The sequence below is a fragment of the Grammomys surdaster genome, unplaced genomic scaffold (assembly GCF_004785775.1).
Source record: "Grammomys surdaster isolate TR1022 unplaced genomic scaffold, NIH_TR_1.0 125985, whole genome shotgun sequence".
Lineage (NCBI taxonomy): Eukaryota > Metazoa > Chordata > Mammalia > Rodentia > Muridae > Grammomys > Grammomys surdaster.
Window position 1 is genome coordinate 2,585,184 of NW_021620801.1, and position 12,030 is coordinate 2,597,213.

Sequence of the window (12,030 nt, forward strand, 5' to 3'; positions counted from 1 at the left end):
TCCAGATATAGTCAAGTTGACAACCAGGGATAGGCACCACAAGGCCCATGCCAAGAGAGGGAATTCACACCTGACACTGCCTGGATAGCCAAGAACCAGAGGCAGGGACCTAGGATAGGACCAAACATGACTGAGGGGAAAAGCCAATAAAATGATTCCATATATATATTGCTTTCATCACAGACTGGAGCCTAACATAACTGTCATCAGAGAGGCAGCATCCAGCAACTGATGGGAGCAGATACAGAGACCCACAGCCAAACATTAAGTGGACCTCAGAGAACCTCCCAGAAGAGGAAGGGGAAGGATTGTTAGAGCCAAAGAGATTGAGGACACCATAAGAACATGGCCCACAGAATCAACTAAGAAGAGCTCACAAGGGCTCACAGAGACTAAAGCAACAACTAGAGAGCCTGTATGGGTCTGAGATATGTCCTCTACATACGTGTTATAGTTGTGTATCTTTGTGGTTTTGTGGGTCTGCCAAGGACCAACCTCAGCTTGGAGAAGAGTTCTGAGGAAGGGGTATCTGGACACCTCAAAAACAAATGACTAAAAGACAAATCATGGGTCCAAACTGACGACCTATGCTCAAGATAGCTTTCTGGATTGCTTTCTTTCTACTCTGTTTTTTTCTAGGTATCTCCAGACAGTGAGGCCCCCTCCCACTCTCTTCCCCTCTCCCCTCTTTCCCCTCTCCCCTCTTTCTCCCTCCCCTCTTTCCCCCTCCCCTCTCCCCTCTTTCCCCTCTCCCCTCTCCCCTCTTTCCCCCCTCCCCTCTCCCCCCTCTCCTCCCCTTTCCCCTCTCCTCTCTCCCATCTTCCCTCCCCTCCCCTCCCCTTCCCTCCCCTCCCCTCCCCTCCCCTCCCCTCTCTCTCAACTTTGCTCATGACAATTCTCCAAGCAGCTCTCTCATGCTATTCTAAAAAATCCTCTGGATAGCTCCTCTCTTGCTGATCATAAACCCAGTCTTGTACATATCAATCCAATCATTTACTCTAAGTTTCCTTTTGATTATCCTATGAATCAGCATCCAGTGACCCCAGCCCCAGGCAGTGGTGGCGCACGCCTTTAATCCCAGCACTTGGGAGGCAGAGGCAGGTGGATTTCTGATTTCAAGACCAGCCTGGTCTACAGAGTGAGTTCCAGAACAGCCAGGACTACACAGAGAAATCCTGTCTCAAAACAAACAAACAAAAACAAAACAAAACAAAAAAGAAAGAAAGAAATTCTTAGGAAACAGCAAACACCACACATTTTCTTTTAACATTGCAAAAGAATTCAGAGATCTGTCTGCCTCTTTTAAGCAATAAAGTAGCTGGATAGGACAAAGTCCTGAAATCACTGTTTCTACCACACCTAGGCTTAACCTTGTTCGGTCCCAGGCTGACTCTGAACTCAGGAATCTGCCTGCCTTTGTAAACATAAACCAAAAAAACTTAGCTGGGTTGAATCTCCTAGGATCACCACTCCCTAAAGCTCTGTGTCTCCTTCCTTGGTGTCTTTCTGACAAGTTGGCTCACAGTGCAGCTGCAATTGTTCCTTTAGTTTCGTGAAGACCCTTGTAAAATTCATATTTCATCCTTAGTTTTTGAGAAATTATGTATTTTTGAACCCATAGTTTTTAGAGTTCTTTTCCACAGCCTCAAGGGCTGTCCTGAGGATCCCAGCGGTTACTGTTTTGCTTGACATTAGCCACATCTTCACCTGGACTCATGCTGTCTCTGATTATCATGGAGTCATTAATGTTAACAGGGAGGACCTTCTTTGACCTAGGAATGTAAAATATGTACTTTTTTTTTTTTTTTTTGGTTTTTCGAGACAGGGTTTCTCTGTGTAGCCCTGGCTGTCCTGGAACTCACTCTGTAGACCAGGCTGGCCTTGAACTCAGAAATCCACCTGCCTCTCCACCTGCCTCTGCCTCCCAAGTGCTGGGATCAAAAGCGTGCGCCACCACTGCCTGGCAAATATGTACATTATTATATGAACAAGCTTTACACCCCCAGCAGCCGTCAATACTGGTGAAGGCTCATGCCTGCTGGCCCTGTCGCAGGGGCAGTAACCATGTCATTCTGTCCCTACCAAGGCCATACCAGACCGGGCAGGTCTCCTAACAATGCGAGTGGGGGTGTCTCTGACTCTTTTGCCTGTTCTTGAGACTCTTTTCCTCCTACTGGGTTGTCTCATCCATCCTTGATATAAGAGTGTTTGCCTCGTCTTATTGTAACTAGTTATGCCATGTTTAGTTGCTATCCCTGGGGTGCCTACTCTTTTCTGAAGGGAAATGAAGAAGTGGATCCTGGGGAGAGGGGAGGTGGAGAGGAAGGACTGGGAGGAGTAGAGGAAGGTGAACCTGTGGTTGGGATGTAATATAGGAGAGAAGAATACATTTTTAAAAAGAATAGCTGTTACCATTTAGAAGAAACCCTATCACAGCCTAAATGCCTGCTAGCCATTTTCTTAGAATAAAGGTGTTGGGGAGCAGAAATCACAAAAGAAGACCTGATGGTAAAAGATAAAGTATTTTACTTATCTTTATTTATTTTATCTATTCTTTATTTATTTTACTATCTATCTTTAATTGAAACAAAAATGTGGACTGGAGAAATGGCTCAGCAGTAGGAGTACTTGTCACCACTGCAGAGCATGCAGAGTCAATTCCCAGCTCACACCCGTCCATAACCCCAGCTCAGAGGATTCATCAGATGTACACATGGTGCACACACATGTATGCAAGCGTATGTATTCATACACATAAAACCGAATAAATAAATATAAAAAGACTATGATATATTTATGGAAGATGACAAGATGTTTCAAAAAATATGTCTGCATTATGGAATAGCTAAGTTGAGAGAACCAAAACATGTTGTGGATTGCTGTTTGTATTGTCTGCTCCCTCAAGAGGGGTAGATCACACACTCAGGTGAGGTCAGATAAAATCTTAATTGGTCAGATAAGGCTTAAAGCCTGTGGTTGGGCAGTGGAAGGAAAAGGCAGAGCTGAAAGTTTTAGAGACAGGAAAGAGGAGGAAGAAAAATAGATGAGGCAGAGAACAGAAGAAGAAGAAGAAGAAGAAGAGGAGGAGGAGGAGGAGGAGGAGGAAGGAGGAAGAGGAGGAGGAACCAGAATCACATGGCCTGAAGGAGCCATAGATGGGCAATAGAGTAATGTAGGGTACATTTGTCCAATCTAGGAGTGCAGCTTGTATTTATGTCAATTGGGTTTTGTGTTCTTTGTGAGGGTATTTTTGGGTTGGAATATTACAAGTCTCTAGTGTTACCATTTTACAAGGCTAAGGGGAACTCAGTGAGCGGTAGTTGGCTTTCTGCAGGGTAGTCACAGGGTATAGATGGCCTGGGAGGATCAGAATGGCTTGGCAGCTGGATGGTCATGGGAACCAGGGCAATCCAGCTTGGGGCTGGCCATGGGGTGGGCAAGACTACTGATGCTGGTGCATAGCCAGATTTAGTGTGGATTGTTTTTAAAACTACACACTACAAACACAGACAGATATTCTTTTCTAGTTTGTGATAAACATCATGACCAAAAACAACTCGAGGAGTCTGATGGTGAATCTTGCTTGTCAACTTGACTACATCTGGAACCAACTAAAACCCAAGCACACCAGCGATGGATTTTCTTGAATGGATCATTGAGGTGGGGAGACCCCTTATATATCTGGATTATTTAAGGACAGGAGACCCACTCTAAATTTGAACCATGCCTTCTGGTACAAGCCTACATAAAAGAACATGGAAGTGAAAAGCTTTTAGTTTTTGCCTGCTTCCCCTCACTCTCTATGGCAAGTCCATCTATTCTGCTGTTGAGGCATCTTTTCACTGGTGTTACAACCTGAACCCAGTTCTTCAGGACTTCAACATATACCAACAACCAGTTGTATACCAAAGACATCCATGGGTTGAATAACTACTGGATTCTTGGCTTTTCTATCAGAAGATCACCACTGTTGGACTAGCTGGACCACAACCTGTAAGATATATATAGATGAGATAGATAGATAGATAGATAGATAGATAGATAGATAGATAGATAGATAGATAGATATAGAGATAGATAGAGATTAGATATAGATATAGATATAATATGTATATTTTTCCACTGAAGTATTATGTTTCATTCAACCAGTTATGTTCCTCTAGAGAACCCTGATTAACACAGGAAGGAAAGATGTTTCATCTTATAGCCCATCATGAAAACAAGTCAGGGCAGAAACTCAAGGCAGGAACCTGGAAGCAGAAATTGATGCAAGAGATCATGGAGGAGTGCTACTTACTGGCTTGCTTCTGTGGCTTGCTCATTTTTCTTTCTTCTAAACCCAAAGCTGCATTTCCAGGCATGGCACCACCCACGGTGAGCTAGGTCACTCAATCATCAATTAAGAAAATGTTCTCACAGGTTTGCCTACAGGCCAATCTGATGGAGGAATCTTCTCAGTGAAGTTTCTTCCCAGATGGCTCTAGCTTGTGTTAAATTGAAGAAAAACTAACCAGCATGCATTCTCACTTATATTTTGTATGCATGGTATGGTAGCATGAGCCCTGCAGACTCATACATTTTAACACTCAGTTCCCATTGGGTAGAACTATTTGGGAAGGATTGGGAGGTGTGGTCTTGTTGGAGAAGTATGTCACTGAGACTTTTAGGTTTCTTGTGATTCCCAGTGTTCACTCTCTGCCTTACAGCTGGAGATCAGGATGTGAGCTCTCAGGAATTCTTTTGTTCTGACATCATTGTCTAACCCTCTGAACCATAAGCTGAATTAAATGCTTTCTTTTATAAGTTGCCTTGGTCATGGTGTTTGATCACAGCAATAGAAAGTAACTAAGACACATGGTGAGGACACTTGAAACATACATCATTAGTTATAGTTACAATGTTATAGAACAAATCTCTTGAACTTATTCTTTCTAAGTGAAACTGGACATCTCCCCAATTCCTCTCCAGCCTCCCGCCCCTGGCAACTCATTCACTTCTCTGCTTTTGTGTGCTTGACTATCCCACATGTGAGTGAGCTATATGGTGTTTATTTTATTGAGTGGTTTAATCCCACTCAGCACATACAGTACCCCTGAATTTATGCATGTTGTCACAAATGACAAGATTTTCATCCTCTTTTAGGTTGACTACATTCTGCTGTGTAGAATATATACTGTGTGTGTGTGTGTTTTAATTTAGTCATCTATTGATAGACATTTAAATTGATTCCAAATCTTGGCTACACTGAATAACCATGATAAAGAGGAGGACAGATGTCTCCAGCATGATGATTTCACTTCTTTTGGATATTTATCCATAACTAAGACATCTACCTCATTCGATGATTCTGTTTACAATGTTGGCTGACCTTCCATAGTGTACCCATGATGGTATGCTGTTTGTTTTATTAGCACCAAGAGCATACAAGGTCCCCTTTTGCTACATCCTCACAAAGAAAATTCATTATGACCCATTTCCTGTTGTTTTACTAAACACACCCAGTAGTAGGCAAATGTGGTTAAAAGTGAGTAAATCTTTAAATGTAGCATGTGGTCAAATTTAGGGACATTTCCCTATACCCTCTTCAGTCTCTCCCCAGGTCTACTTCCCTTCAGACACTGACTTCAACCAAGATTCACATCCCACGTATGCTAACAGACTGACTCTATTATGTCAAACTGAAAACATTAAGATGTCCAGCAACACAAAGTCCAAGCATCGATGTAGCATCCAGGATCAAAGTAAAGTTTCAAAGCTTTACTGTTATCCTGTACCAAGGTCAGCAGAAAGGACGTAGTGTCTTACGTGCTGGGTGATGTCATAGGTACTCCTCTGGGTTCAAACATTTAGTAATAGAGATTTGCTAATAGCTCTGTAGGTTTGCTGTCAGAAGCACGAGGAGCAATGATAGACAGTTGGTAAAGTAATAGGCGTGGTGGCACAATGACAAATGGCCCTGAGGATCAGAGAACACCAGATGTTCTGAAGAACACAGAGTTGCCCAAGATTCTCAAGTGACCAACTTCCTATGGCCATTGCACATTCTCTTTCCCACTGTTTGCTCAGTGAAGACTCACGTGAGTTCAGGTGCTAATGTATCAATTTGAGAAATAAAATGGGTGGTGAGGCAACTTACCCCAAGTTTATTCTGGTAATCAGAAGAAGTAGAACTAAAGGAAAAGCTGGCACTGGAGCCAAAGCTCCTTCCATGTGGATTTACCAGGCCCATGCTGGTGACATTAACAAGAAACCCTTGGTTTCCTGGGCAATGCAGACTTAAGAACATTCCTACCAGATTTATTTTAAAATGCAGAATTTTAATGCAGGCTGGAAGTTGTGGCTCATGCCTAGCATCTCAGCACTTGGGAGGCAGAAAGGATTCTGGATAGAGCCAAGTGCAGAGAATTAGCCTGGGAATAGGGAGAAGGTCAGAAGCATGAGAGCTAAGCAGAGGTAACCAGCCACATGGCAGAGCTTAGAATAAGTGGGATATTAAGTTATGATCTAATTGGGGAACAACCAAAGCTTATGTTTGTAGATAATTTTGAGTCTCAGAGCTATTATTCTGAGAGCTTGGGGCCAGGGGGAAAAACTCGCTTTTTACAGAAATGAGAAAAGGGTGTTCAAGAAAACTAGCACTTGAGTGTAAGAGCAGCATTTACTCATCACAAGTCAAATCCAGTCAGCATTATATAAAAAGAGGAAGATAGAGACTTGTGTTGCATTCCACTACAGCATACAGTGCGAGTTCCCACAGACCTCTCTGTCCCGAGGCAAAGATGGGTCATAGACACACAGGGCCCCACAGAGCATGCAGTGCAGTGTGAGAGGAGGAAGACAGACAGAGATCTGCACACCTGCGTGCCACCCATAGCCCTGCCTTCCAGCACAAGGCACTGGTGGGTTGTAGACATCCTCTTGCCACCACACCAAGCAGTATAAAGGATGTCACACCAGCCTGTGGGCAGCTTGCAGCAGGAGCCACCACAATGTGTGACTGTGTGGTGGCCAGATGAGAGAAAGAGGAGGAGTCCTGGTGAGGATCCAATAGTGATGATGTCATAGAAGTCAGAGATTTTGAACTAGACCCATTTCAGTGAACATTTGCAAGCGAAGATGTGTGGATAGACACACTACAACATCCAGGATGAGAGGTTTTCTATGCCTTGCTTTTTGTTTTGTTGGCAATGGTGTGTGTGTTTTATTTGCGTGGAGGGGGGACACTGCAAGGGTAAAGGGCAGATATTGAGGGGACAGGGAGATGACTGGGACTAGGGTACATGATGTGGAACACGAGGAATCAATTAAAAGTTTTTTAAAAATAAAATGAAATGATTGAAATTCCACCAAAAATAAGTATTTATATAAACTGTCCAAAAAAGGTGAATCCACAGAGACCAGGTAGATTAGCAGCTCTTAGAATGGAGGAGAGAGGAAAGGAGCTGACTAAAGGGTAACAAGTTTACTTCTGAGGTGAAGAAAGTGTTCTAAAGTAATCACAGTAATGGCACCCACTAAAGTTCATTGACCTGTACAAGAAACAAGAGTCAAATGGTGTCTGAATTTTACATTGATCTCAGCAATGCTTTTTTGTATTGAAATAAGGAGAAACGCCCCTCTCCCTTCAACAAGACCTAAGGAAGACTAGAGAGAGCTTATGGATCAAAGAAGGATCAGAGGAGCACCAACTGCAAGACTACAGATGTGCTGGTGTGGTGGGAGAAGATAGGAAAGAGAAGTAAAGCGTATAAAGAGAGGGTGAATACATGTACTTAAAATAGCTCACAGAAGTGGGCAAGTAAAAGTGGAATCACCACAGCAGCACTGTCCAGAGAGAAAGAAGGATGTCGAAGAAGACACCATCAATAGATAGCTTCTGGACAGCTGTCATAGACCCTGTCCCTCGATCACCCCTACACATATGTACCCCGTCTTTCAAGCAGCTCTACAGGAATGAGTCTCTGACCTGGTTAGCAGAGAGGAAACAAGGCCCCAGTGCTAAGCACTGTGATGTATTTGGCTAGGTGCCTATCTTTTAGACGTACATACAGAAAGACTTAGAAATAACAGAATTTTTTGCATTGCTTTCAAATAGTGTCAAAAGGGATGGATGTGGAAGAGAGACATTGTTAACCACACTGTAACTGCCAGAGTTGGTAGAGGACAGAGCTATTTGTTACATTATTCTTTCTTTCTTTCTTTCTTTCTTTCTTTCTTTTCTTTTTTCTTTTCTTTTTTTTTTTTTTTTTGAGACAGAGTTTCTCTGTATAGCCCTGGCTGTCCTGGAACTCACTCTGTAGACCAGGCTGGCCTCGAACTCGGAAATCTGTCTGCCTCTGCCTCCCAAGTGCTGGGATTAAAGGCGTGCACCACCACCGCCCAGCTTACACTATTCTTTCTAAGTGGAAATTTTCCACTATTTAATTTTCTCATAAGTAAACATTTTTAACAAGACTCACAACATGGCCTATACATATGACCTATGCCCTCTCTGACTTCCCCAACCTATCTGGAACACACTTGTCCTCTGTCACGTCAGCGGCTGGGTCTTTATGAGAGTGGACCCATCACCTTTCGATCACCTGGGGGTGTGCTATCCCATTTCCCACCCACTTTTTCTGTATAGCAATTTTCTTCTGAAGTTGTCCTCGTTGGCTCATAGCTGACACTTAGACAACATTTAGACACACACCTTGGAGGTTAATGTGCACTTCTGTCTTAATAAATATAAAGCCGAGAGAGAGAGAGAGAGAGAGAGAGAGAGAGAGAGAGAGAGAGAGAGATGATTTTCAGTCCAAGTGCTGGGTGAGTCAGGTTCTTTTGGATGGTTTCATGTTCTATTCAGTTACCGCATTACCCAGATGCCACATGACAAAACCACCAAATCTGAAACCTCCTTTCCCCCTAAGAAGTGGTTTTTCTTCTCAGTTCATACTTCATGTTCTGGTAAACACAGAGCATCCACTCAATATGGGAATATCATCATTACTTCATGGATCAGAAAACTGAAACCCAAGGAAGGGGAAGAGAAGCTAGCGAGCACACAGCCATTCAGTGACTCTGGAGAATCATAGCCCAGAACATGTGCTCCAGAGTCTCCATTCTCAACCCTGGGCCATCTCTATGTATAGGATAAAGCCTAAGTGGAGGGCACACACAGACACACACACACAGACAGACAGACAGACAGACACACACACACACAGGCTTTCGAGATCGAATTTCCCAGTCAGGCGATTTTATGACAGTGATAAGATATTTATGAGCTCTGTGACCTTGACCAAAGCACAGAATCTCTCTGTGCTTCACTTTCATTTCCAGTCTGCTGTGAGAACTTACTGAATTGTAGCATGTGTGCCTCTGTCTGGCACGCGGCGTTCTCTAAAAGTTAACTTTGCTATTATTGCTGTCACTGTTGCAGAACAAGTCCCAGTTCACCAGAAAACGGATGTCAAGGAGCCCTTGATCTGTTCTGCATCCTCTAAGCCTCCCTTCAGTTCCTCTTATCCAAAATGTACAAACCAGCCAGAGATCTTTTGGGGCCATGATGGAAAGATATAATAGGATTGACAAGCACCTGTGTGGCTCATATTTGTTCCAGAGAGAATAAATGGTTCTGTAAGAAGAAGTGCTTAGATATCAACAGTCACACAGTCAACCATGCCAATCTCTTTACAGAGTCATAAGTCTACAGACTTATGAATCTATTTTTATTGATATGGGAAACTATTCAAATTTGTCTGTTGTGTTATGTGTGTGTAGTCAGACGATCCAGAGCAGGAGCAGGCAAGCTTGCTTGACTTAGCTTCCTCCTATCAGATGAAGCTCTTTCTGCATGAATATTTGCCCATGGCTTCCACAGACTCTTGCCTGTGTAAGAACAAACAAACAAACAAACAAACAAACAAACACGGGGGCTGGAAAAATGGATCAGTAGTTAGGAGCATGTGTTGTTTTTGCAGAGGCCACAGGTTCAAGTCCCGGCACCCACCTGGTGGCTCACAACCATCTATCGTTGGAGGATTTGAGGCCTTCTTGTGAGCTCCTTGGGCTCCAGATGCACACATGGTACACAGACATATATGCAGACAAAACATGAATACATAAAATAAATCTAATTTTAGAATCAAGCAAGAGTACAGAATGAAACTAATCATGTCTAGGCCTCGTTTCTGTGACCCTCAAATTCCATTAACGTTCCTGTTACCCCTTCCCCTACTCTATACAGACCCTGAAGATGTGAAGGAGAAGACCCAGTTCCCATTGTCTAATAATAAAGGGCTGTGAGGAGCAGGTCAGGTGGCATGGCAGCAAAGAGGAACTGAGAGCCTCAGCGATGAAGAAACAGATGCGCTTTGACCCTTGCCACATGGAGTTACAAAAAGATCAAGCTTGCATGGAGCTTCTGCTAGCCACTGTGGACAGGAGCTGTGGCCACCGCACTGATCACTTTCTTGTAAAGGCCACACGTAAGGCTTTTCCAGGATACCTTTCTCCCTTCAGTTCATTAATCTTTCTAACTCTCCAGGAAATAGAACCCATGTTCTCTCCTCTCACCAAGGGAACTGAGGGCCAAGGAGGTGCCTTGACGACTATTTGGACTTGAGACTTGTCAAAGAAACCCCAAGTTTGCTACATGGCTCCCAGTCCTTCCCTCTCGAGCCACAACTTTAACGGAAGGATCTGGCACTTGGTTGGCTCTGTAACTTGCAATAGGGGTATCTCCAGAGGACACAGTTTTGGTGTTTTGGGTTTTTGTTTGTTTTGTTTTGTTTTGTTTTGTTTTAGCCTAAGCTCTCGTTTGAACTGCTCCAATTCCAGGTCAGCAGGTAGATGGACCTCAGGTGGAGTGTGCTTGCTTACATTGGCAAAATGCTTTTCAGTCACCTCGACAAGTCCAGGGCAGTTGGATATGAGGATGGGGTTCTCACAGTTCCTGTAAGAGCCTTTGGGGGACTGAGAAGAGCCAGGGGACCACCTGGGTTCAGTATCTTTACTGTCCCAATGAGGATGCCTGGCTACCAGCGCCCCTCTCCTGGCCCTTTCCTTCCTCCAGAGAACACTCCTTTTGTAAAGTCACCCCCAAAATATCCTCTTCTCTCCCGAGGAAAAATTTCCTACAGCTCCCAAGTAACCACGACACTGTCCTGACCACCTCCAGGAAAATGGGTCACCCTAAGTCACCTCTCCCTAGCCCAGGGCTCTCCATCTACACCGTGCCTTGCTTCCAGCAGTCAGGCCAATAGAGCTCGCCAGCGCCGCTCCAGGACGCCTTCAGGGGTCACTGCAGAACCTTGAAGACACGCAGCTAGGACCGGGATGCAGCCAGGACGCTGCCGGGACGCCAGTTATCTTTGCTTCCCTCTGCCTGCGACACTCGTGATCCGAAAAGCTCTGGGAAAGCTAAGCCTGCGGCCGCCCGCGAAAACGCGAAAACACGGGGACGCGCTACCGAGTGGGCGCCTTCCACCCAAGCCTCACGGACACACTCTGCCCTTGGACACCACCGACCCGCCGCCACTGGGTGTAATAAACACAAAAAACAAACTTGGCACAAATGAGCTCCCCGCCCCCAACTCCCAAGCCCCCCCCCCCCCTCGGATGTGTCAGAGCTGAAGTCAGCGAACCTCGCGGGGACCGTGGCTTACCTATGCCTCCTGGCCGTTTTATTCACCTAATTGCCACCTTGCCCCGTGGTAGCGACAGGTCCGGATCACCTCTTCAGTGTGCCAGCAGCTCCGAGGCTCTGATGGTGCAGAGAAAAGCTGCCAACGAACACAGAAAGTTTTCACCAATAGAAACCGAAGTTCTCTTGGCTCAGCTGAAGGTGCAACAGCCCTCATCCCCTCTAGGTGGCGCAGAGTGCTCTTTGGGGAAAGGATTGGGAGGGACCCTTAATCCTGCACACAGTTCCAGCATCTGGGAAATGGGTCCCTGCTTCTGACTACAAGGCTCGGTTCTCAAAACATAACTCCATCACTTTTGACCGTTCCTTGGCTTTGTTCATTGTCCTGTCCAGATCATGGAGCA

At 44.7% G+C, this 12,030-nt stretch overlaps 1 protein-coding gene across 1 annotated transcript in view; it reads right to left on the reverse strand.

The window, feature by feature from the left end:
* The window catches only part of Rubcnl (rubicon like autophagy enhancer), a 33,384-nt gene extending 21,580 nt beyond the window's left edge, over positions 1 to 11,804 (reverse strand). The window contains exon 1 of the mRNA XM_028754283.1: positions 11,649 to 11,804. The gene's annotated coding sequence lies outside the window, so the exon portion shown is untranslated. The remainder of the gene's footprint in view (positions 1 to 11,648) is intronic.
* Positions 11,805 to 12,030: the final 226 nt, after the last annotated feature.